At 45.4% G+C, this 23,685-nt stretch overlaps 1 long non-coding RNA gene across 1 annotated transcript; it reads left to right on the forward strand.

Moving 5' to 3' along the window:
• Nucleotides 1-14,367: 14,367 nt before the first annotated feature.
• Nucleotides 14,368-23,044, forward strand: LOC143694516 (uncharacterized). Its single transcript, XR_013183030.1, has 3 exons — nucleotides 14,368-14,523; nucleotides 20,633-20,842; nucleotides 22,228-23,044. It is a non-coding gene; the product is annotated as an uncharacterized LOC143694516 (long non-coding RNA).
• Nucleotides 23,045-23,685: the final 641 nt, after the last annotated feature.

Raw genomic sequence — 23,685 nt, forward strand, 5'->3', positions numbered from 1 at the left:
TTCATGATACCTCCCTGTTCTAAAAATAAAAATAATTAAAAATCAAACTAAGTAGTTCGTGGTAGACAGGGTTCTTTGAAATTACTACAAATATCCTGAATATAGAAAATTGTAATGTTTACCACATCTTAAAAAAGATAGATTCTGTAATGTTTTATGTTTCAGTTTATTAATTTGCCTGAATAGTTAACTCTTGAGCTGTTCAGCTAGGTTCTTTTAACTACTGAAGCTAATAAATTATTCCAGAATAATCATGAATTTTATTAAAAGAAAGAGTAATGTGATAAGCTGTTATTTCTATCACCAGTGACTTGTGACAACTGCCACGTTAAATATGTGCAGCCCATGTTTCTCCTAAGTGGTTTATGCATTCAAGATGTACAACTCCTTAAAACTTGTAGATATATATAGCAAATGTAAAGCACTCTGTTTTAAATAGAATTGTGATTTAACTTCAGCTAAGCACAAATTATTTTGCATTTCAGCCTGCACTGGCTACTCCAGGTGCAATGTATCCACCCTACTCAGGTTTGCTGTTTAAGAAAAAACCCGTGGAATCTGTCTGCAGACTTTTCACTGCCACTAGCTTGGTGGCAGTGGGTAGGAGATGACGTTTCTCCAGCTGGAGGATGAAAAAACATTGTAGGCACTGGTCTTCCAAAATACAGGAAGTAGGGAGCTTTGCAAGGGAGGAGGAGTACTAACCCTTCCTCTTGACTTGGTGTTCCTCAGTGACATTGATGGGATATTTCTGGGGTACACAAACACTGGTGGAACAGGGAAAAGGCTGCTACCAGCCTCCAAGCTTCCAAAAGGGAGGTGGAGCTTCCCCGGAGTGCTGTGGAGATGGCAGTGAAAGTGGCTGTGCCTGCACTGCCCCTCAGGTTTACTCTGTAGGAGCAGATCTGGGGAGTGCAGGAGTTGGCTGGGGGACCTGATGCTCCCCTGGTGTTTGAGGGGCTGCTCGGGCTGGTGGCAGGCTGGTCCCGTGAGGAGTTACAAGGGCAGTTTCCACTTCAGTCCAAGAGAAGCAGTTTGCTCTAGATAGCCAAGGAGTAGCCAGTTTGCCTGTTGTGAGAGTCCTGTGCTGTGCAGAGCAGGCAGGGAGTGTGTGTGTGTGTGAAGAGGTGTGCTAAGGAGGTTCACTTCTAAAGGTATGTTCCTGTCAAATAACAGCAATGCTGTAGACAGGGGCTTAGGGTTGTTGGCTTTTGGCAGAATCAATAGCAATATCAAGGTGATGTGCTTGGGGACCCCAAGATACAATATTTCAAACTATTAAGAAGTATAAAAAGCACAGAAATTTAACTTTTTAAGACTATTTGTACCCATAGATAGTTTAGGTATAAGATACAGTTTTCTGTCCTAATAGGCATTTCCTAACACACGGGAAGCGGGTTTGGCCTTTCTGTGTGGATTAACAGATAAAATATAGAAGTACTATCCTAACTTCATGTCTATTTATTCTTTCGTTGCCTATGTCCAGCCCTGTAGAGATTGGTAGAATTGCCACAGTTGTTTTAAAGGATTTCCTTTTCCTGAAGGATCCTTTCTTACCTGCTGCAGCTTTCCATCTGCCTTTTCCCACCCAAGGTCACCCCGACATCTTCCCAGCTCACAGGGTCTGTCAAGGCCTCTGTATGGCAGAATGCCTGCTTTGGAGACCCGTGCTGTTAGTTGTACTTTCCTTCTCTCCTTTCCCAGAGAGCAGGCTTGCAGCTGGAGTGGCAGCACTGCAGCTGGGCTGGCTTTGCTGAGCACCTCCTGGGCACTCCATTGGTGCTGCTGCCCCGTGGTGCCAGCTGAGGGCAGGGACAGCCCTGCTCAGGCCATGTGTCCCCACAGCCCAGGGACTGTGCCCCCCTCCCTGCTCTGCTCCAGCAAGCTGGCAAATCACCCTTGCAGCTTCACAAACGTCAGGGAGGTGCTTTCCTGGGACAGTGTTCCATGTTCTGGTAGCTGCCAGGCTTGTTCAAACTGCCCTTGCACAGCTCTGTTGGTCCTTACTGAGGTAGGGATGCTGCATTCCAAATTCCAATGAGTGGCCTAAACACCATTTATTCTGCCAGCTGCAGGATAGGACCATAACGTTGCTTTTTGAAAAATCAGTGTGTCTGGTGAAATTTTCAGTTTGAACAATATTGGCTAAATTTTACCATTTCTGTCCACTCACAGACTCAACTCACGGAGGATGAAGCAGAGAAAGTCATAAAAAATTTGTAATTGTTTAAAACTAATCACTTCTTTTAGCTTTTACTCCCTCCATACTATTTCCAAATGTTTGATTACACTATTCCACAGTTTCACTTCAATTAAAACAGGAAAACCACTGGAGGCTTTAAAAAAAAATTGAAGTAATGGTATTCACCACAGTATCCCTGTGGATTGAAATAATGGTGTGCAGGTTGGGTTTAGAAAGGTTGTAAGTAAATTCTCCATTTCAAGGCTGTCTTTGGAGCAGTTATTTCTTGGCTTCTCTTTGTCTTTGGAGCAGTTATTTCTTGGCTTCTCTGCATGGGTAGTGCCCATTCCAGGCCCATGGAACAGACACACATGGCAGTGTTGCATGTTGAGGCATGCTCCATGTGTGTGCTTGCTGTCAGCAGCGGGGCTGTGTCCGTGCTGCCATCAGAGCTCTTTGTGGCTCTGTGCACTTAATGCCTGCAGAGTTTTATTTTCTACGTGCAAAATGTGTGTGCTCAGCAGAGAAACTGATAAACCCACAGCAAATCAAATCTGCAGCTGTTGGAAGAGGGTGTGGGGCATGTAAGTTAACAAAATAGATACAGTGAGTTTTGGAAAGGCAGTGCCTGGCAGCCTGGGGCAGGCTGAGCAGGAGCATGGGGGTTTCCTGCCCTCGGCAGCTCTGCTGCTGCTGTGGGAGGGGAATGCTTTGGCTTTGGCACTACTGGGCCCTGAGGGGCAGGAACACTGCACAACAGGGGAATTGGAAAGGCTTAAATTGGGTATGGGGATTTCTCCAAACACAGATAAATAACATACCAAGGGCTATTTTGGTAAGAGTGGGGATGGAGGAAGTACTGCTCCGTGTTGACCATGTTTTCATCCCCAGTGACCCAGGCCCAGCACTGGGCCCCACCACAGCCACAGCAGAGACCCTCCACCCCTCCCAGGCAGCAGCACCACACCTCAAGGCACCTGAGCCTGGAATCAAAAGAGCTGAGGTAAATTATTTTTTAGAAGGGCATGTAGGGACAGAACAAGGGACATGGGCTTTAACTGGAGAGTTTGTGGTTAGATACTGGGAAAAAAATTTTCACTGTGAGGGTGGTGAGGCACCAGAAGCTGTGGATGTCTCATCCCTGGAAGCATTCAGGGCCAGGCTGGGTGGGGCTTTGAGCAGCCTGGTGTATTGGGAGGTGTCCCTGCCCAAGGCTGGGGGTCAGATTCGATCTTTGAGGTCTCTGCCAACCCAATCCAAGCCCTTCTGTGAGTCTGTGAAATCCCTGCACTGCTTGTACCTCTGATACCGAGTTCCCTTGCTGTATTTTGGTGTAATGACCACAGCAGCATGCAGGGGGGAGGGAGGAGGGTTTGTGAGGGTGATTTGGGAAACCACTTGGTGAGGACCTTCAGCCCCCATGGCCTAGAGGAGCTGCCTGCCCCCCAGCACAGCACGAGGTGAGCACACCCAGCCCAGGTTTGGTGCCTGCACCTGACAACAGAGGAGTTACACGGGGCTAAGGGGCTCACAGGGCTTCATTGATAGTAAACATGTCACAGTTTAAACGCTAATAAAGCTCGTGCTCAGTAATGAGGAAGGCTGTTGCCCACATAAAAGGGTTCCCAGGAGCAAGCCAGGCTCTGAGGGAAGACTCTGCAGCCCAGCCTGTGAACACTGGGGCCTTGAGCTCACTAGGGCACTGCAGCTGGCCCCAGGCATGGGCATGGGCATGGGGCTGCCAGGCCCCGGCCTTACTCCCCTCCCTTGTCCTGTGCTAGGAACACTCAGCCATGCTGTGTAAGGACAGAACTAGCTCTGACCAGGGGCTCTCATGCTGCTGAAGGGACACCTTGCCAAATCTGTCAGCAAAAGATTCTTTCAAAAGTGCATGCAAAGCCCTCTGGTTGCTGAAGAGTTAAACTTCCCTGTAATATGAATCATGTGCAAAGTATCCAAATTTGGTTATAAATCCTGTTTAGGTTTCAAAGCACAAGCGTTATTGGAGGTAGCAATACTAACATCAAACAGCCTTGATAAGATCAACAAATTACTAAGTATAATTGTTTGTGCTGGGGTGTGTGCAAGGAGATAAATAACTCATAAATTAAACACCAGTGCCTCAGGGTGAGTCATTCATGGATTCAGAGCTGTCCTGACACTCACAAGCAAAAAGTAATTTTCTCTTAGTTCAGTAATTATGCATTTCAAGATAAAAGATCAGCAATCAATGCTAGGTGTGCTTGCAAAGGTGGAAGGATACTTCAGCTATTGAAGTTTCCCATACAGAGACTAACAATAAAAGTCTGTTGCTTTTCTCTGTAGTGGGGAGTATTCTGACTGAGGTACACTTCTTGAAAAAGATAATGACAAATAAAGGGATTAAGAATAGATTACGGGTCAGATTTTGCTGTTATAAACTGACAGCATTCTCCTGGCTACTAGTTTACATTAGCAGAAAATGTGTCCCAAATTGTTAAAGAAAATCAACAACCCCCCTGTGATAAGTGCTGCTAGTCATCCAGGCTAGAGCCTGCTTCTGAGAGCACCTGGCACCTCGCTGGCTGCGCTGCAGCTCAGCGGGGTCATTAGAGCCCCTTCCTGACTTATTCATAAGACCCCATGAGGATCTTGGTCTAATCAGGGTTTTCCTGAGGACAGGGAATAGTAATGTAATCTGTTATTGTAACAACATCATCTTGATCTGCTTTTATTTACTAATGTTTTGCCAGCCATTAAATATTTTTCTGTCGAATTCAGACAGAGATCACACTGAGAAATCATATTTTTGGAAATGTGGTGTAAATCTCACAGCTGCTCAACAATAGTTGCTGCTGGGATAAACTCCCAGCCTGCAGGAGACAATTGTGTAACCTACACCCTCCTGACCAATCGGATCTCAAATAGCCCTGACCTCCTCAGGCTGGGGAGTTTTCTGATGGGGGAAGTGTGGTGGGAATCCTCCTGGAGGACGAGAGGTCTGTGACAGTCTTTGATGGGTTCTGTCTGTCCTCAAGAGTACTCATAGTGCATCAGTTTTCATGCACAGGTACCCAGGAGGGATGGAACACACCTGGAATACGGTTACATGTGTGACACACGTCATCTCCATGGAGTGATGCCACCTTCCTGTGACACCTCCATCCCGTGCACACAGCCCGGCCTCTGCAGGCTGCCTGAGCTCTCTGTGATTCCTACCAGCCCAGCAGTGCAGTCTCATGGTGCTCAGGAGCCTGTCACCAGGTAATCAGGGCACTTCTGCTGTTGCAAGCCACCTTTTACGTGCTGTGTTGTGGGAAACCCTTCACCTGGAGGAGGTTTGTGTCCAACACCAGGTGCTGGCTTGGGATGTGCTTCTGGACAGTGTTAGAGGTCATCACTGGCTTCACTGGCAGATGGCATTCTGGGAAAGAAAGAGAACTGTTTAATTTATATTTACTATTTGGGAAAAAAGCTGTAAGCACACCCTTTTATCCCAAAATAAAAATGAGTTAATGACTGGAGTGTTTAGCCCATTGGGGATGTCATTGTTTTCAATTACGTGCCATTCTGATGGGAGAGCACAGATTCTTAGGCTGAATGGAGATTTGTGCTCCAGCTATTTGTGCCTTTTAAAACATTTTCTTTACTACTTTAAGAGAAAACTGTAAAATGACAATAATGACATATTATTACAAGTAAATTACACTGTAAAATAGCATTAATATTGCAGTTGAAACCTAGAATTTGAAATAAGATGGAAATATTCATTTGCACACAGCTTTTGTTCTTATCAAAAGCAATTTGGATTAGGAATGAGATTTACTTAGCGCCCGCACTCTCGGGCGAGCTAATGCTCAGTCACCTGGACTGGGCAGGCTGTCAAGCTCATCTGTCCCCAGCCGCCAGAGGAGCCCGAGGCGCAGCCCGGCACTCCCGGGCGGCACAAAGGCAGCGGAGGGGCTGGGACAGCCGGGAGGGGCCGGGCTGGGCAGCCAGGCATCCCGGGAGAGACGGTCAGCCTCTGGTTGGTCTCCGCCGCAGAGGAGGCTCTGTACCACAGAACGCGAAACCCACTCTTCTCTCCTCTAATGGAGAAAGACCAATAGGAATTAGAAATTAATAAACCCAAAAGGGGTGCAGGGTAGTAATCGAGGACCTTGTGCTTACAGACAACGCTGAGCAATTTAACACTCCATTTCATGAAAATTGTCCCCTGTTCTTTAGAGGTCAAGGGAGTTTGGCCATATTTTTCCTCTCCTCCATTCACAAATAGGAAACCATCAGAGCCTGGAAGGGCCACTTCTGTACAGAGCAATTTTGCACTGGTGAGGATTGCAGGACTGCCCCTTTATAGGGGTGTGTAGAAGGGATGGGTATCAAACTGCATTTAATTGCTCTTTGTTGGGCTATGTTGGCCTTTCAAGTAGGACAATCTATTGTACATTTAATTAGGACCACCAGCAGGGCCCCATGAACACCCCATGCCAGTGGGTCTTAAATCTTCCCCTCTCTCCATGCTTCATCCCCAAAGAGAATGGACCTCCCCTTTGTCACACCTCAGGCAAGGGCAGCTGGCTCTCCAGGAGATCAGCCCACTGTTTGATGGCCACAGGATGAACAGGGGAACCCCAGGAACCCAATCACTTTTTTTGGTCATAGCTTTCATTAATTTATATTTGCATTCTCAGCACAAAAAAGAGAGTAATAAATGTAGGACAGATCTTTGAGGCAGCTTCTGCTTGACGCTACCCTTTCAGCCCTTGCTCTCTCTGCCCATCTAAATAACACAAGGCAGGCACAAAACTTCCATAGGGTGAAATAGGGGGAGAGGCTCCTATATTTCCATAACCGTTTGCAGCAGTGATAAATCCCTATTATGTGCCTTTGCAGTAATTTTGCCGTGGAACAGAGGAAATGAACTGGCAGGTGCTGAATCCTGTCATGTGCTCCTCATGACCCCACACAGGTGATGTCTCTGGGAAACAGAAGATGGCAACGAAGGCCAGAAAGTGCTGCTGGGATGCTGCTGCCATCCTGGCTGTGTGAGGTAAGCCCCAGGCAACCTTCCCTCTCCACTGTATAAATGGGGCTGCAGGGAGGTGCAGGCTGCTCCTGTAAACAGCTAATTTACTCCTGCACTGCTGACACACACAGGGCAAGCCGGGAATAAACCAGTGTATCTTCGTTGGAAACATTCTTATTCACTAATTCCAAGGCTGTATATTTGGAAAGGATGGAGAAGTAACTTGACCAATAACCTCTTGTGGCTCTGTGCCAGTCCCCAGCCCGGTGCCTGGGAGTGGAGCAATGAGCACGGCACGGTTGTGCTCCATCCCACCACCCCCTTCCATTTCTCCAGTGAGAAGGGATGCTCCTGTGACAAATCAGGCATTGTTAACCTGTAAGATTAGTTTTAGGATACAGGAGCACTTTGTGTCTGAGCCATTAAAGACAATTTAAAAATATAAGGAGTGAGGACAGCGATGGGAGTCAGAGGGTACGATCCCAAGGCTGCCTACAGCTCCCAAGGCAGCCCTTCCAGAGCTCAGGCAGCTTGTAGGGTGCTTCTGCTGTGGGGACCCTGCCTCCCTCCCCTACCTCTGGCATCAGCTTTTACAAGTATCCTGTGTGCTCCTGATGGCAGGGTCCCAGTGACAGCAAATTGGCAAAGCTAAGTGGTGCTCAGCATTGCAGGGACTCTGCTGCTGTGCCACTGTTCCTGCAGGACTGGGAGTGTTTCTGATGGGCAAAAACCTATTCTGGCAAACTGCAGTTTTGAAACATTTTTTGGTTCTTCCATGAGGAATAATGTGAGGTTTTGTAAAGGATAGGCTTGAAAAATGTGTTTTTATCTCCTAAGTAAGCTCCTGGAATAGTTTGGAAGGGCATTGGCATCGCAGCAGGTCTGGGATATGTTCACTCTGAAACCAGTGGTTCTATTTTCAAAGGCAGTGAAGGTCTGTTTGCAGGACTTGTATTTTAATACTGTGTCAGACTGTATCTTAGAAGTACTCATGGATTATTTCTAGCAATCAGTAAGAATACATGTGTTATTTGTTTTTCACTAGATGTTTTTACTTGGGACAAAATATCTTTAAATGCATCAGAAATCAAGTCAGATGCTACCCCTGACAGTCACCTTCAAAATAAGACAGCTGTTTTCTTTTGGGGGCTCAGAGGCCAGCACAGGAGACCAAAGGCATTTTGGTGCTTGAGCCTTGCTGGGGGCCTGGCAAGCATGTTGGCTCCCTTAGGAGTCCCTACCCAAGTGGGGTGTAGGAATGAGTGTCCTTCATCTGATGGTATTACAAAACCCAAACCCAAACCTCTACTAGTTAAACCCAATTTTTGGAAAGTATCTCTAATAAGACAGATATTCAAAAGCACTTTGCCAAAGCTGCTTCATTATAACAATGAGCAAATAAGAAAAAATAAGCAGGAGAGGTCATGAGATAGGAGAAATGCTTTCTAGGTGTCCCATGTTAACAGAGTTTTTATGCTTCATATCTGAAATAACCTAAATGGAAGGCCATATCTAGAGCCAGTTCTGTTTTGGTTTTCAGGCAAATGCAATTTTAATCATAATGATCCCACTCTATCCAGTGAAACTGCTCTGAGCTTGGAGTTACTGATGTGCCTATCTTTGCCTAAAGACAAATACATTTTTATAAGCAAATTAAGGGTAATCATGCTTTAAATCTTTGTTATCCCAGTTAGTTAAATTGGGGTCCAAGGAAACCTTTCTGGCCAGAATCAGAATAGACTACTGCATCTTAATTATCTAAATATTTTTATCAAATTTGTTATTTACCAGAGCTCCTGTGATGAGCGGGTATATGGGAAATGCAATGAAATATTAAAATGTTTGTGAAATATTCTTGCATGTTTAATGATTTGAGGATTTTGTTCAGCAGCTGAGTTTTTGAGCCTTCAATACCAACATTTATGCTTTCACTTCTTCATAAACCCATGGAAACTTTTCAGAAAAGTTTTAACTACAACATGTCAATGAACTATAAAGGAAAGATTTATTTTGTGTGTACCCTCTTTACCTGAGGTCCATAGTTAGACTCTGCATTACAGCTTCTGGATCTCATGTGCTCAGTTTGTGCTTTTGATCATGCCACTCTTTGCACAAAGCTGAGAGAATTTCTGCTTCATAAAGAGGAAAATACAGACACGTTTTGATGTCTATAGAAATGCATGTTTGCTCTTGTTTTTGAGGCAGGGGAACTTAGGGTTTAACATCTCAACATTTTTTCTTAGGTTTCTGTGCCATCAAAGTTTCCAAGAAGGACTTAATGGGGAACAGAAATCATTTGGTTGTGGTGGTGATGGGATCCTTGATACGTTTTTCTTTAAAGGTTGTAATGGATAAAAATAGTAAGTAACCCAGTCTACTCATAACCACTTCATCCTTAAGTTCATGCAAGTTTAGGGAGGTGTAAGTGACTAAAAGGATGAGTGGCTTAAGATTCACTGAGTGATACTGCAAATACAAGGACTGAAATACCAAAGGAGTAAAGGATATATAGACCTTTGCCCATTACATCAAGAAAATGAAAAAGTTAGGAAGGGGGAGGGGGGGGATTCCTGTGCTATATTTTTCAAGTCCTACTCCAAAAGGGGTAACCAGCCCATTAGTATAGGTGCCAGGAAGCTGCTTTTGTGACATCTCACCAAACACACCTACTTTCACTGGACCATAGAAAGATCAATCCTGTCTGAAAACCACCCATTACCTAAGACACCTAATTTATATTAGAAGCTCACTAAAAGGCACTGTCTGGCCCCCAACCTTCACTGCCAGTGATAAAGAGGATGTTTTACACCATATGTGACACTTAATCAAAACCGATATTCTTTAACAAACCCTTAACCTCTAGCACACAGGAGTCATATGAGGCCAAGGGACAAGACAGAGATCCAGCTCAGGGTGGCATATCCTTTGATTAAGATGATACAGATTTCCCATTTTTATCAGGGTTACAAATTCTGGATATATCCCTTTTTGATTTGTCAGCATTAAATTTCAGTAGAGGTTCAAGCCAAAGAGAGACCAAGACTAGTTCTGTCTTCAACTGTGTATTAGGAGATAATTTCTCTGAATCCTCTGCAGTAATGATCCTCTGATCTTCACATCTTTCTGTAAGCAAGTTTTCCTGGGAACCTGGATTTAAACTATGGCACAAACCTTGCTTGCGTCTGGGTCCTTTCTTAAGGAGGAGTATCTAAATACTCTTATTCTGTGAGCCCTGAAATGGACCTTTTTTCCTTTCCTTAGGTCTTTTTCAAAGAGGCAAACCTTCAAGTGAGTTCTTTCACCCTCCCTTGGATTTCTGGGGCAGGAGGTTTTACTTACAGAGTATACAGTACTTTAGATGAGGATTGCAAACTTCAGGGGGTTAGACAGTTTTCACTACCTGCAGTGCATTGGAATCTCACTTATAGTTCACTTTACTCCTGGGTGACTTCCCTTTCCCCCCAGTTTTTTAGGTGAACCCTTATTCTAGCATTTGCATGTGGCTGGTTTGGGCATGAAGAAGTCTCTGAAACTCCTTATCACAATGGTAAGTTTGGCTGGTTTCCCCCTTTGTAGTCAAATTTTTTCAGCTGGAGGTTTAGATTTTCTTAGGAACATGGTTCTGCAGAAATTACTTCTAGTCACTATTCCTTGAAAATAACGTGCTGCTTAATTATTAATGTGTGAAGGAGATCTTGGAAAGGGTTTTACTTTTCATCTGTAAGTTTTTAAACACTGGAGCAGCACATCTGTTCTGCAAGGCTCTGTGGCTGGCTGGAGGATATGGGCTCACTTCTGCCAAGTGCACAATATCCTTGCTCAGCACACAGAAATGTGTCTTCTTTGGACTGTTTTCATTGTTATGGTTGTTACTAGTACATCTATAAGCAAAGCTCTCTCTGTGAGGAACTGTCTTTCTCCTACATTTCCATAGGAGCAAGGAAGCCCCTCTACCCTCACAGAGAGGACAAAATAATCTACAAATTTCTCTAGCAAAAAAGGACAAGATTTTACATGAGTTTAAGATCCCAGGCAAAAGAGGGAAGTAGGAAGCAATGGCTCTCAAACCTTTCAGATCTTTTTTCTTTACACTCCATGAAGGAAAAGGGGCAATATATGTAGGCTACTCTCTTTAAGAGTGAACTTCAGTCATAGAAAGACCTGTAATCATTTTAAACTGTATTCAAAGGCATCTTCTGTTTCATAAATGCAAAGCTGACAAACAGAAATCTGGAGGACTGGTTCTAGTTTATGGCATATCACATACATCAAAGGTCAGCATTTTATTCTCCTGTACCTTGGTTTTAAAGCTTCTTTAATATACAGAAGCACAATCAAGGAAGAAAGACTTGCAACTCAGCTGCCACTCCCAATTCCTTACCCATCTTGATTTCTTGATCAGAAAATTAATTTGGCCTTGGAATCTTAATTTTTCTTAAATCTCTTCAGATTTAATCAGTGTGTTCTGCTGGAAGCAATCTTTCACTTAAGATTTCATAGCAATGTAGCTAGAGAAACCATGTCATTTCCTGCATCAAATACATCAAAGTTATTTTTGTTGGGGTTTTTTAACTTTGTCTCATGCTTCAGTTTTGGTCTCTTTGCTCTAAGGAAGGAGGGTGTTTTATTTCTTTTTCTACTGGGGGGTGAATCTGCTCTACTGCAATGCAGTCTAAAATTAATAAATTCCCAGGGAAAGAGGAGCAGATGCCTCCTCCTGTGCAGTGTGTTGGTACAGGAGCTGACAGCAGTGGCAGGGATGGTTTTCACAGCCAATGCCTTCTCTGTTGCACATGGTATGAAGCACAGCCTCTTGCTATCATTTAATTAAAAGGCAGAAGGCAGACTATGCTGTGACCAAGTGCTGCCACTATTATTTAATGACACTTCCCAAACATGAGTGCTCTCACAGCAGTGAGAGATGTAGCCTCCCTTATTCCTAACTTGGGCATTCAATTTACTGTTCGCGGTGTCCCAGTGAATACTTCCATTCTCTAATGAGATGGGAGGGCAGTTGGAGTTTCCAGATTTAAAGCTTGCTGTTGCAGAGATTTGGCTCTGGCATTCGCAGGAGGAAGTTGCCCTGGGGGCCAGAAGGCTGCATTACAGCATTTGACAGCCTGCTCAGGTTGCCATTACAAATGGGGTCAGCTAAAAGCAGTGCAGTCTCATGGCAAGGTGCCTAGTTTGTGGTTGGTCTTAAACTGAACCTTTCTAAAGAGGCTTATGAATGTTTGGAGAGAGTTTGCCTTTTATGGCTTTGTTTAAAACCCAAGATTTGGCCCCAGCATTGAAGTCAGAGCCACGTGCAGAGAGGATTCTTGCTTGGCCTTCCTGTACAGGTGCAAACCCCACTTTTCACCCCTGTGCATGCTCCAACTTTGAGTTCCTCAGCCTGGGGGGCTCCTCAAGGGTGGGAGTCCCTCTGAGGCTTTGTTAAACATTAATTCAGCCCAGCTGAAGACACAAGGGTGTGCCAAGGGTCCTGGCTCACCCTCACCCAGGTGAGAGTCTTCTGCAATTCTCCTCTCATCCATTTACCCCCAGCTGACCTTCCCAAAGGCTGGTGAACCTGAGATGTGGGACACTGCTGTGCTGGAGGCAGCTGCTTCATCCCAACCGTGCCTGAGAGCACGTGCTGGGTATCGAGTGGCTGGGAGTCACCTCATGCTCTGTGAATGGGAGCTGCTGTAAGATGGGCTGCTGGACTCCAGTCCCCTTCTCTTCTCTAGTCCCAACAGGAGCCTGCAGCAACTCCCTCTCTCTTCCCTGCTTTCCTCTCCTTGTCAGCTCTGTGACCTGCCCAGAGATGGGTCTACACAAATGTCTGTACCTGTCCTGTGCTTTGCAGGATTAGGAGATAAGTAAAACACCAGCCATCTGTGTGTTCCAGCAATCACAACAGCATCCACAGAGCATGGACTGTGGTTCACAAATATTAATTAAAAAAACCCTCTTTCATATTTGCCTGGAAAGAAAGCTGGAGCTCATTATAGCTGCATGCTTTATGGAAGCCTTGTAAGTGGTGAGTACAAGATACCTGGTAAAACTTTAACAACATGTAATGACATCTGAGTTGTCTATTTTCTGGAAAATATATTGAAATTGCCAGTTTTGGCCTTGGAGTAGGCTGTAATACAGGACACATAGTTTTGAGAAAATTCAGGAGTAAAAATACAAAACAGCTTGACACAGAGTAATAGGAGAAGAAAAAAAAAGGCTATCTTAAATGCTGGTGGCAGGCCAACATGCGTATTTAGAAATTAAATCCTAAATCTGATTTGTGGGCTAGCAGCAGCCTGGGATGAGTTCTGCAGGGGCAGTTTTGAGGTCCGTGCATGTCCTGGCTCTCCAGAGGGCTGCAGGTGCCATGCCCAGGCCGGCTCTGCTGGCTCCATCCTGCCAGCTCCCTGCTGGCAGGGAGCTCCTGGGGCTGCTCTGCCCTCTGCACCCCAAACCTCCCGACAGACAGACTGGACGGGTGGCAGGAGAAATGAGAAAGCTGATGGCTGTGGAAGGGTTAGGGCGCCTGTTGATGCCCCTTTTGGCCATGCAGCTACAGCCCTGCTTTCCAAGAGGCTGAGTACAGAGCCCTGTACACTGGCTCTACCTCTCCCCAGGGCTTGCAGCCACTCAGATCCCACAGACTCCCCTCTGTTTGAGGAGGATGAGGATTTTAAGTCTTTTGAAACCAGCCAGGAAAAGAATTTACAGCTCACCTAAAATGTATCATGAGCCCATCTACAGCAGGTTGTTGGATGCAAGTATGGGGAAGGAACCTAACTCTTTCCATGGGAGACGCATGCTGTAGCAGACAGAAGGTCACAAAGGCATGTCACCCCTGTCCTGGAGGAGGGACGGTGCCCCTGAGGGCCTGGCACACCTGTGTGCTGTCAGGTCTTGGCTGCGAGGTTCCGTTGCTCCCCCTTACGTGCTTTCTTTCACTTTCACTGCTAATTGGCACTTTTTAGCCATTTTTGCATGTGGAGTGTGTTAACACAGGATAGGGTTATTATCAAATTAATTAGGAGCTCCCTCCAATTATTCCTGCTGTGCCTGCCGGGCTCTCCCCGCTCCCCCGGCGGGCTGATTGGCTACCTGAGCCCCTCTGGCTCCGAGCGCCGGAGCGGAGCCGCGGGCTCGCTCCGCGCTGCTCCCGCCCCATCCCCGGCGCGGCCGGGCTGGCTCCCAGTGCCCGCCGAGCGCCGGGACGCTGCCAGCTCTGGAGCCTGACTGCAGCCGAGACGCTGCTCCCGGAGGGGAGGGCAGCTGCCCCGGCTCGGCCCGGCGGGCTCAGCATGGCTCCAGCCCGAGGGCGGCACTTCTCCCGGCACAGGTACGCACGGGGGCTTCGGGCTGGGCACACGGCTTTGGATGGGATGCGAGCGGGCGCGGCTGCACCGGGAGCTTATCCAGCCTCGCTCAGCGAGGGTGAAGCTGCGGTACCTGGTGTCGGAAACAGCTGAGGCTCTCAGGCAGGGAACCGGGATTTATATACTGAAACTTGCAACATACAAAACCACAAAAGCAGCTGAAGCCAACCAGCATGTGGACATTTGCTTAATTGAGAAATAAGCACATAGTTGTGGGTCAGTGACTATACAGCTGATTGGCTGAGGCTATTTTATTTTGGAATAATTTACAGTTGTTAAATGGATTTGGAAAAGCCTTAATAGTGGTTATTAAACTATTGACTTAGCCTGACGTGTTCAGTGTAGTAATCCGTGTTTGTGTTTGTGCTGTGACGAGGCTGCTGGAGCTGGGAAAGGTGCTGGAGCGCTGTCAGCCCAGGCAGGGAGCCGCGGGGGCGGGCGGCCAGGGCTCCTCCTGCGCGGACATCAGCAGAGCTCTTCGCATTTTATCTGGGTCAGAAGCAACGCTCTCCCTCCCCATAGCTACAAATTCATTATGTGCATCTCCATCACCATCTATTGAAACTAATTTAATGTCAAAAAACTCTCCTCTACAAAGAGCGACTTTTTTGCACCTGTGTAGAATCAGACTCGTTTTCGACTGTTTGTGCAATGAATAACTTCAAGTGCAGCACTTGTCGAGTTTGCCCTTCTGGCCAGCAGTTCAAACTGTTCGCATTCATTTATACCACGGTGCAGGATACATTTGCTAAGGACTACAGAGCACGTATTTTACGATGTGTGGAAGAAATCCCTCCAAATGAACTAAATATCTTTACTCATCATGTCTCCTGTCCACAGGTGATTTACAGACCAATTCTTATTTTATTTTTATTGTTTTCTTTTGTATGATGGTTAAAAAGGCAGTGGACAGATACTTAAAAGATGAATCCCCTTTTTCTGCTCTGTTTAACCCCTTAAATGCTTACAGTGCTAAATGCTAGTTTTCCCTGAAACACCATTCTGTGGGCTGCTGGCTGTGTGTTAGTGTGGACATTCTGCTAGAAGGAATGGAGTTCTTGAATGTTTTACAAAAAAATATTTTTTTCTCCAAATTGTCAGTTGGTGACCAAACTCCCATAGATGTCAGGAAGAAGGAATGTTAAACAGTCAGATTAAAAACAAAACAAAAAAAAAAAAGAAAAAAGTTGCCTCTCCAGATTTTGGCTCCCCTGTCTCAGACAGTATTATTGTTTCATTAGTTGCCCTGTTAGCCAGAATCCCTTCTGGGAGAGACAGGCCCTACATGTCAAAAGGAAAACAAGCAAATACACCATCCTATAAAACCTCTCATCCCTGTTAGTTTTCAAAGAAAAATATAACTCAAGACTCTTTTAAAACATGATACAAGGGCAGAGGAGGTCAGAGGCTCTGAGGGCACCTTTGGAGGTCGTGTCAGAGGGTTGCTGTCTGCAGCTGATGGCTGCAATGTTTTTATTTACTCCCCATCCTCTTTTTAAATCTCCACTTTGGAAACACACCCTCAGTGTGAATAACTGTCTAGTCTGAAGGGGGGATTTTGAGGCTGCACGGGAAAAGAAAAGCCCCACCTACTGAGCAGCAGTCACAGAAATGGTGTGAGGCCTGTTGCAAGGAGTCTGCTGTGAAGTGTGACCATCTCTCCAGTCTGGGCAAACCCTGACCCACAATGGCATTTCCCTGCTGAGGCTCTTTGCCTGCTGGGACTCCAGGACACCAGCCCAGGTGCCTGGCATGCTTGTTGATGTGCCAGAGATCGTGGTATTGCTTTTCCAGCCATTTCACAGGCCTAAGGTTAGATGCAAAGGCTCCTCTTCTGGCAGCATTCCCAAGTTTTTTGTGTGCTTAGCAATGCACACCCAGGTAACAGCAGTGACAAAACTGCACATCCCTGTCTGGCCATTGCACTCAAGCAGTTGCATCTCCATATGTTCTGGTGATGCAGGAGTTCACTTGCAATATGCAGCCAGGTGAGAGCTGCTTTGTTTTACTACTTATTATAAATTTTCATTTACCAATTATTTTTTAAACATATATGGACATATTTTCTTCCTCTCACCTTTTTAAGAATATTCTCTAGTATTTCTACCTTAGAAAGCCCATGTTCTCATTTCAATTATTCTACAATTGTTTTCTAGAGTTGAGAGGTATCCCTGTATTAAATATATAATGGATGAGTACACTCAATTGATATTCATGCAGTATTTCAAATGAGAGTTGCTACTTTTCCCACATACTTAGTTATCCAATAGGAAAGAACAACATGAGAATCTTCTATCATGGAATGAAAAGCACACAAAAATCTGGGGGCTCCAAGTATTTCAGACCTGTGTAATGTCAGTGGATTTACCTCCAAATGCTCTGTGAACTATCCTGTGTGAGGGCATTGGATTTACCTCCAAATGCTCTGTGAACTATCCTGTGTGAGGGCATTGGATTTACCTCCAAATGCTCTGTGAACTATCCTGTGTGAGGGCACAACTAACCTAGATAGTTTACGTAAGACTGCAGAAATTCAATTCCAGAAATGAACCTTCATATCTCTAGGAACAGCTGGAGAGGCTCAGGTCTACTCATCCTGCTCAGAATGGACATGAGGAATTTGGATTAGATGCAGATGGAGTGGGGATTTTGTTAATGATAGAAAGAGAGGCAAACATGTTGAGGCAGAACTGCCTGAACAGAATCACAAAATATCTGTGTACGTATTTCTGACTTTAAACGATGAACACCATAAACATGCTATCATACAGGAGGCAAAGCATATGTAAACCTAACAATATCCCATTTACTCTCCAGCAAAGGAGAATTTTCATCACTCATTCATATCCCATTGAATCAGCACAAAGATTCACTGCTGGCTGTTAATTATCCTCTACAAAGATCTGGTTATTTTGTTCAATTTTAGTAAAGCCACAGTTGTTATTGTAGCATACATAGAGAGAATGGTACCTCAGGGAGCAGGGAGGAAAGAAATATACTCGTGTAGAATTTTAACTAGGAGAGTTCTGTTGCACTGAAGGGATTCATAGGGTAGGATTTTGATATGTGCTTCAGGAAATTAAGCTTCTTCAAGACAAAAATCTTGCTGTGACTCTCTGAATATGTGATACCACTCAGTATTTGAAAGACATCAGCCACTTAAAAATAGCTTGCTGTTACTTAAAAGAATTTCTAAGACTACTTTGACTGAGGGGTAGACAGGAGGAACTGGTCTACTTTTCTCTGAAGTCTGTGACCCTCCAATCACGTCAAGGAAGGAGTATGCAAGAGTTCACAAGGCCCATTCATCTCCCTGGGGTTTCTGAGGGGCACTTGGAGGCCACTAGCCAAAGGCAGCAATCCACTTCCTCCACACCAGCATGCTGGAGGAACTGGGACCTTAGGCAGGAGCTTTCTTGGCAGGGCCCAGTGTCACAGCAGGAGAATGGCAGCTGGAGCTGCCCTTGGGCTGGGTGCAATGCTGGAGTCACAAGGATTCACTGGAGCTCAGGAAAGGAGCTGGGAACAATGGTGAGCTATGCCAGGGGGCCATGGGCTTGTGCACTGAACTGCTGCAATCACTGCAGTCACTTGGCACCTCAGAGGGCTCAGGAAAGATCTGCTGAAGGTGTTATTTTAGAGGGTGAGTTCTTTCCCACGTGCCTTCCACTATCTGAATGTCAGGCAGGAGGAAGCAAAGCCATGAGGCACTTGGGTTGCTGAAGTCACTGCTGTTGGTATGAAGCAGGTAGGTGGCTCTAGGCTCATGTAGGAGGACTAGCCTTGCTCAGAGGCAGCACTGCAGCTGCAGTGAAGTCAGCCTCATTCCCTGTTTCTCATTTCTACTCGATGCCTCTCTTCTCCTTGTTTGTGCAAGGAGAAGTATAGAGTTCACAGAGTGGCTGTTTGTTCCAAGTGTGCAAGTGGAAAGGACAGGAGAAAACATGTAACTTTGGGTGGAAATACTGAGGAAAATAAGAAAAGAAAATAAACAAAGCTGAAGGAAGATAATTAAAACTTCTATGAATATCAAGAATGGCTAGGGACGAAGGGAACACAAAAAAGATTCGGGGTCAGGAAAGTGAAGCAAGAGCTTTGTGGTGGGATATAAGAAACCACAAGACAGGACAGGATGATCACTGTTGGTCACAGACACTGGCCATGGCACAGCCCTGCTGAGGTGCCTGTCCCTGCCACACCACTGGGATGTGACTCTGCTGGTCCTGCTGCTACCTGCTTGACCAGACTCCAGCAGAATGGATGATTTCTTTTGCAGTCCCTTGTGGTTAATCCAGTAGAGAAGCTAAGGAATCAGCACCAAAAGGCAAGGTTCACTTAGGAGATGCTTGGATCCTTGCCTTGCATTGCAAAGGAAAGACCTGTGTAGGCTACCCCCAGAATCCCACACTTGGGCTGATTCTAACAATGAAATAGATTGATTATACCTTCTGCCCATCTATCAGCACTGTGTTCAGCATTAAATCCTGTCCAGCTGGGAGCAGCTACTTTTCTTTGCTCCACTGTGATGGGAAGATTCATGATCCAAAACTTCCCACTCAGAGCAGCTAGAAACAGTTCATTAATGAAGTGTGGTACGTTGTTTCCTTTGCTTCTATTAAGTTCTTTGAGAGGGAGGTGGGAGATGCCCACTTCCATATGGCCAACAAGAGCTGTGGAGTGTCTCTTCTATGATAAGACCTGATAGTTAAACCTGATGTTTGTTGCTCAAGGGATGCCTGTGAGCAATCAGGATTCCAATGCATTTGTACTATTCTACAGCTATTCTGCATTTCTATTTCTACAGCTTAGAAAGTGTTGCAAGACCATTTTTGTCTGTATGTCTTCTTGTCACTAGAATTATTTTTTACATTTTGGCATGCCCTGGGTTAGAGGGGAAGACCCAGACCATAAATGCTTTTGAGGTTTTAATAGTGTTACTACAAACTGTGTCTTATTCTAATAGCTGCTTGTAAAGTTCCTGTTTATTTAGGAGAGACTTGTATCACATCTGTATAATTTTTATTGTGTAATATTAAAACATCTTGAGAGGATTTTAAAGATTTTTTTCCTATTGCTTTTTAGTGATGAGTCAGAAAATAGTTTTGATGCCCTTTCTGCCTCTGATTTTCCTGGCCCCCAGCTGTTGTCCTGCAGCTGGAACAGTTGCACACTGTACCTCCCAACATCTCACTGGCACAAGGGGAAAATAGCCCTCAGCAAAATTCTGTGGGAGACATGCTGGGCTCCATGTGTAAAGCTGGTGGATCAAAGATATAAACTAGGGGTATGTGGGGTTTTCTTTCAGTTCCTGCAGGGGAGTAAGACTTGCCTTAACTAGATTTGCCTTCTAGGAATGCAAAGTCAGTCTGGAAGAATGCTGGGTCTTCTGGTTTCCTCAGTGTTTGGACTGTTTTTATCAGCCTTAAAATAAAAGGATAGCAAAATTAATGTGCAAAATGTTGCAAGAGAAATGATCAGCTGGCCAGCATTTAAGGGATGTATTTGTACTCATGTCCCAGCAGTTCAAATGTGATCAAGTTCAGGTGGAGCAACAGAGTGGGCAGAATTTTTGTGCTCTGACCTGAGAATTTTGCTTTCCCTCCTCCCCTTTGTGTTTTTCCCTTCATTCAACCAAGCAGCCTGACCACCCAGTGCTGCAGCATTTCAGTGCTATTTTGCATCAGATGCACACAACCCAAAGCATGGGCTTTTCTAGTATATAAATTGCATCTTCTTATTGTGACTATCCTAATCTATTTCTAAGAGTCCTAGTTCCAGGAAATGGCTGTCATTTTCTTATGGCTCAATTCATACCATGGTTAAACACTCCACAACAAAGGAAGGGGACATTTGCTTGTGTAGCCTTCAGTTTTGGCCTGAATACTGTCTTATACAGCATCAGTCTTTATGCACAAGGTAAAGAAGCACAACGACAAATATTAACTGAAAGTCTGAAAGATGTTGGAGATGAGCTGGAATCTCTGAGTGTTTAAGAAAATGTGTATCAAAATCCAGAATACCTTATTAGAGTGGTATTTGTGATCTTGATTTTCACACTTTGTGTTGTAGCAGCAGAGGGAATTCCCTCAAGTTCATTGTTTCCTGGTGGATGCTGTGCCTCAATGGCATTCAGGGCAGCATGGTTGGGAAGGAGCAATGAGCTCAGCTTGGACCACCAGCTTTGAGGGGTTTGGGCCCCCACAGCAAGGCCTGGATCAGCCCAAAACACCCATCAAGGACACACCTGAAGAGAGAGGAGCCTAAGCAGTGCTGGGCCACAAGGTAGGTGACTGCAGCTTTGGGTTGGTTTGTGCTACATAACAGAGCTCCTTTGGGAGTCCAGCATGGAAGCAAATGTGTCAGCTGCACAGGTGATGGAGGGAGTGAGTAGTCTCAGAAGATATGTGAGAAAAACACAGAGATAAGATCAGCCACAGGGGAAAAAGATCAGAGGCTGGATAACAATGAAAAAGAAACAAAGTGGGGGAGAGTTATTCCACCTTCTTTAGTATCATAGAATTATTTAGGTTGAAAAAGTTCTTTAAGATCAAGTCCAGCCATTGACCCAGCACTGCCAAGTACACCACTAAACCATGTCCCTAAGCATCACATCTCTCTGAGCAGCCTATTTCAATGCTTGATAACCCTTTCAGCGAAGAGATTTTTCCTAATATCCAATTTAAACCTCCCCTGGCACAACTTGAGGCTGTTTCCTCCTGTTCTATTGCTTGTTACTTGGGAGAAGAGCTGAGTTCCAACTGGCTACACTCTCAGGTGATGGGGAGTCATGAGGTCCCCCTTGAGCCTCCTTTTTCCCATGCTAAACACCCCCAGCTGCCTCAGCTGCTCCTCACAGGACTTAGTCTCTAGACCCTTCAGCATCTTCATTGTGTTTTTCTGGACACACTCCAGCACCTCAGGGTCTTTCTTGTAGTGAGGGGACTGAACACAGATTTTGAGATGTGGCCTCACCAGTGGAAAGAACAGGGGGGTAATCACTACCCTGGTCTTCCTGGGCACAGTTTTTGGGACTAAAACAACTACCCAGCATAAGCACTGAATCAGAAACATTTTCTTTGTGTGAAGGAATCTAGAATGTTTTTTAGAGCAAAACCTGTCCCTAAAATGAGAGTCTGCCTCCCAGAATGGAAAAAGGAAGCATATTCAGCATGAAAGGGGTTAAAAAGTAGCAGGAGGGGCTTTATCCTTCTCCCACTCATCCTTTATCTTTTTCTAGGCATTAAAGGATATGTTAGGTAAGCCATGCAAACTGTTGTTTTTTTTTAATATCATGATTACACTTCAAATGTAAAACCACACGTGGTCCTCTGGGCTCTTCCTGGGCCTCTCCATGAGTGTGTGTGCACCTAAGGCAGGTTCTGCTGCTTTACCCACGGCTCTGCAGGGCTGGCATTGCAGGAGCAGCCAGAGAGCAGCAGGGCAAAACAGCCAGGGGCCAAGGGAGCGCTGGGTGCCTGGGACTGGAGCCCTGCTGGGAGAGGAGCTGGCAATTTTCTATTTGACAGGGACCAAACATTGAGACAAACCATTTTTGTAATGGCCAGATAAGATGGCAGCAGGAGCAGCAACTGTGGAACAGCCTCTGGACAAGAGAGTGTTACATCTTTGTTTTGGTTACCTTTAATATCTTTGTGTTATTTAACCAGGACCCTGCTGAATGCCCCTTCCTAGATACAGGCAGGCAGCTGGAGCGGGCGTGATCCCTCCCACAGCCCGCGGAGTGGGAATGCCTGGGCACCCCTGGGAGCCTGGCTCAATCTCAGATGCCAACCAGGGTGAGTGAAGGGAGGGTCTGCATGGCCACCAGGTCAGCCTGCAGGGGCATTTTGATTTAATCACATCTCATATATGGCCAGGGATATCATTGTATTTTTCAGCTGTGCTTTTTCCAACAGTTTTAGATACCTCATGTCAGGAAAGTAGTATCTTTTAAAGAATACATTCTATATTTGGTAGTGAGTGATTTGAGGCATGAATGTGTCTGAAGGAGAAAGGCTTTTCAAGCAGCATGCTGCTGGCTCAAAGGAGCCCACAAATTCTGCTGGGGCCTGCCTCTGTGTCGTGCTGCCCTCTCAACAGCCTGAGCCTTGAGGAATCAATTCTGGAACTGCTTGAGACTCTGCGTGATATTCTTCAATGGGCTCTTTCTACTCTGAAAGAAAAATGTCAGAGAGAATTAACAACTTAGATGGGCAGGTGGCAAGGCTTGAAAACCAGAGATGATTGAGAGAGGAGCACTGTCCCACAAGGAAACAGCTACCAATATTGTACTGGTGGTAGGCTTGGAAAAATGAGTTTTGGGGTTTTATTACCTACAGCACAACCTTGAATGAAAAGGTGGAAAACCAGATCTAATTTGTCTTCAGCCAGTATATTGGCAGTAGAATTAATGGACAAAATGTTGGGAATGGCCTCTATTAACATCCATGCTGAAAATCTCAGGTTGGCTGTAATGCCATGGGGCTGTAATGCCAAGCCTGTGCAAAATGGTCCAAAGCAGAGAGCATGGACCAGGCAACAGCAGGACTTGTGGGGGCTTTGTAGGATTTCAGGCTCAGGCTTTGAGGCACTGGAGAGGACTGAGATGCTGCTAAATTCAGAGCCTCTGTCACCATTAATGCCTCAAGTTGTTCTCCTTCTGCATAGCTACAGGTACATGCTGGAGGCAGAACCTGGGCTGATTGAGCTTGGGAGCTGTGTCAGCAGCTGGTCTGCTGCTTCCAGGAACATCAACCAGTGCTGTGTAGTACCACTTTGCAAATTGTGAAGGTATGTGGAACATCTACAAGAGGAAGGAAAAATGTTTTCCAAAGAACAGAATGGAACACTAGTTAGATACTTAGTCAGAAGAGAGGAAAAGAAAAACTGTTGATCCATTCTTCAAGATAGAAAGATGGTGACATGGAGGATGGACTGGGATTAAAAAATGGAAATTTATTTTTTGGTTCTGCTGTGAGACTTCACATATAACTTCTGACAAGGCTCTTGATGCTCCTGCACATCTCATTGGTGTCTCTGAAATGGAGACAATGTCTTCCACAATCTAAAAAGATTTTATGAGGGGAACATCCTCACTGGTTGGAGTCCTCAAGCAGGGAGGTAAA

This window comes from Agelaius phoeniceus, chromosome 7 (genome assembly GCF_051311805.1).
Source record: "Agelaius phoeniceus isolate bAgePho1 chromosome 7, bAgePho1.hap1, whole genome shotgun sequence".
NCBI lineage: Eukaryota > Metazoa > Chordata > Aves > Passeriformes > Icteridae > Agelaius > Agelaius phoeniceus.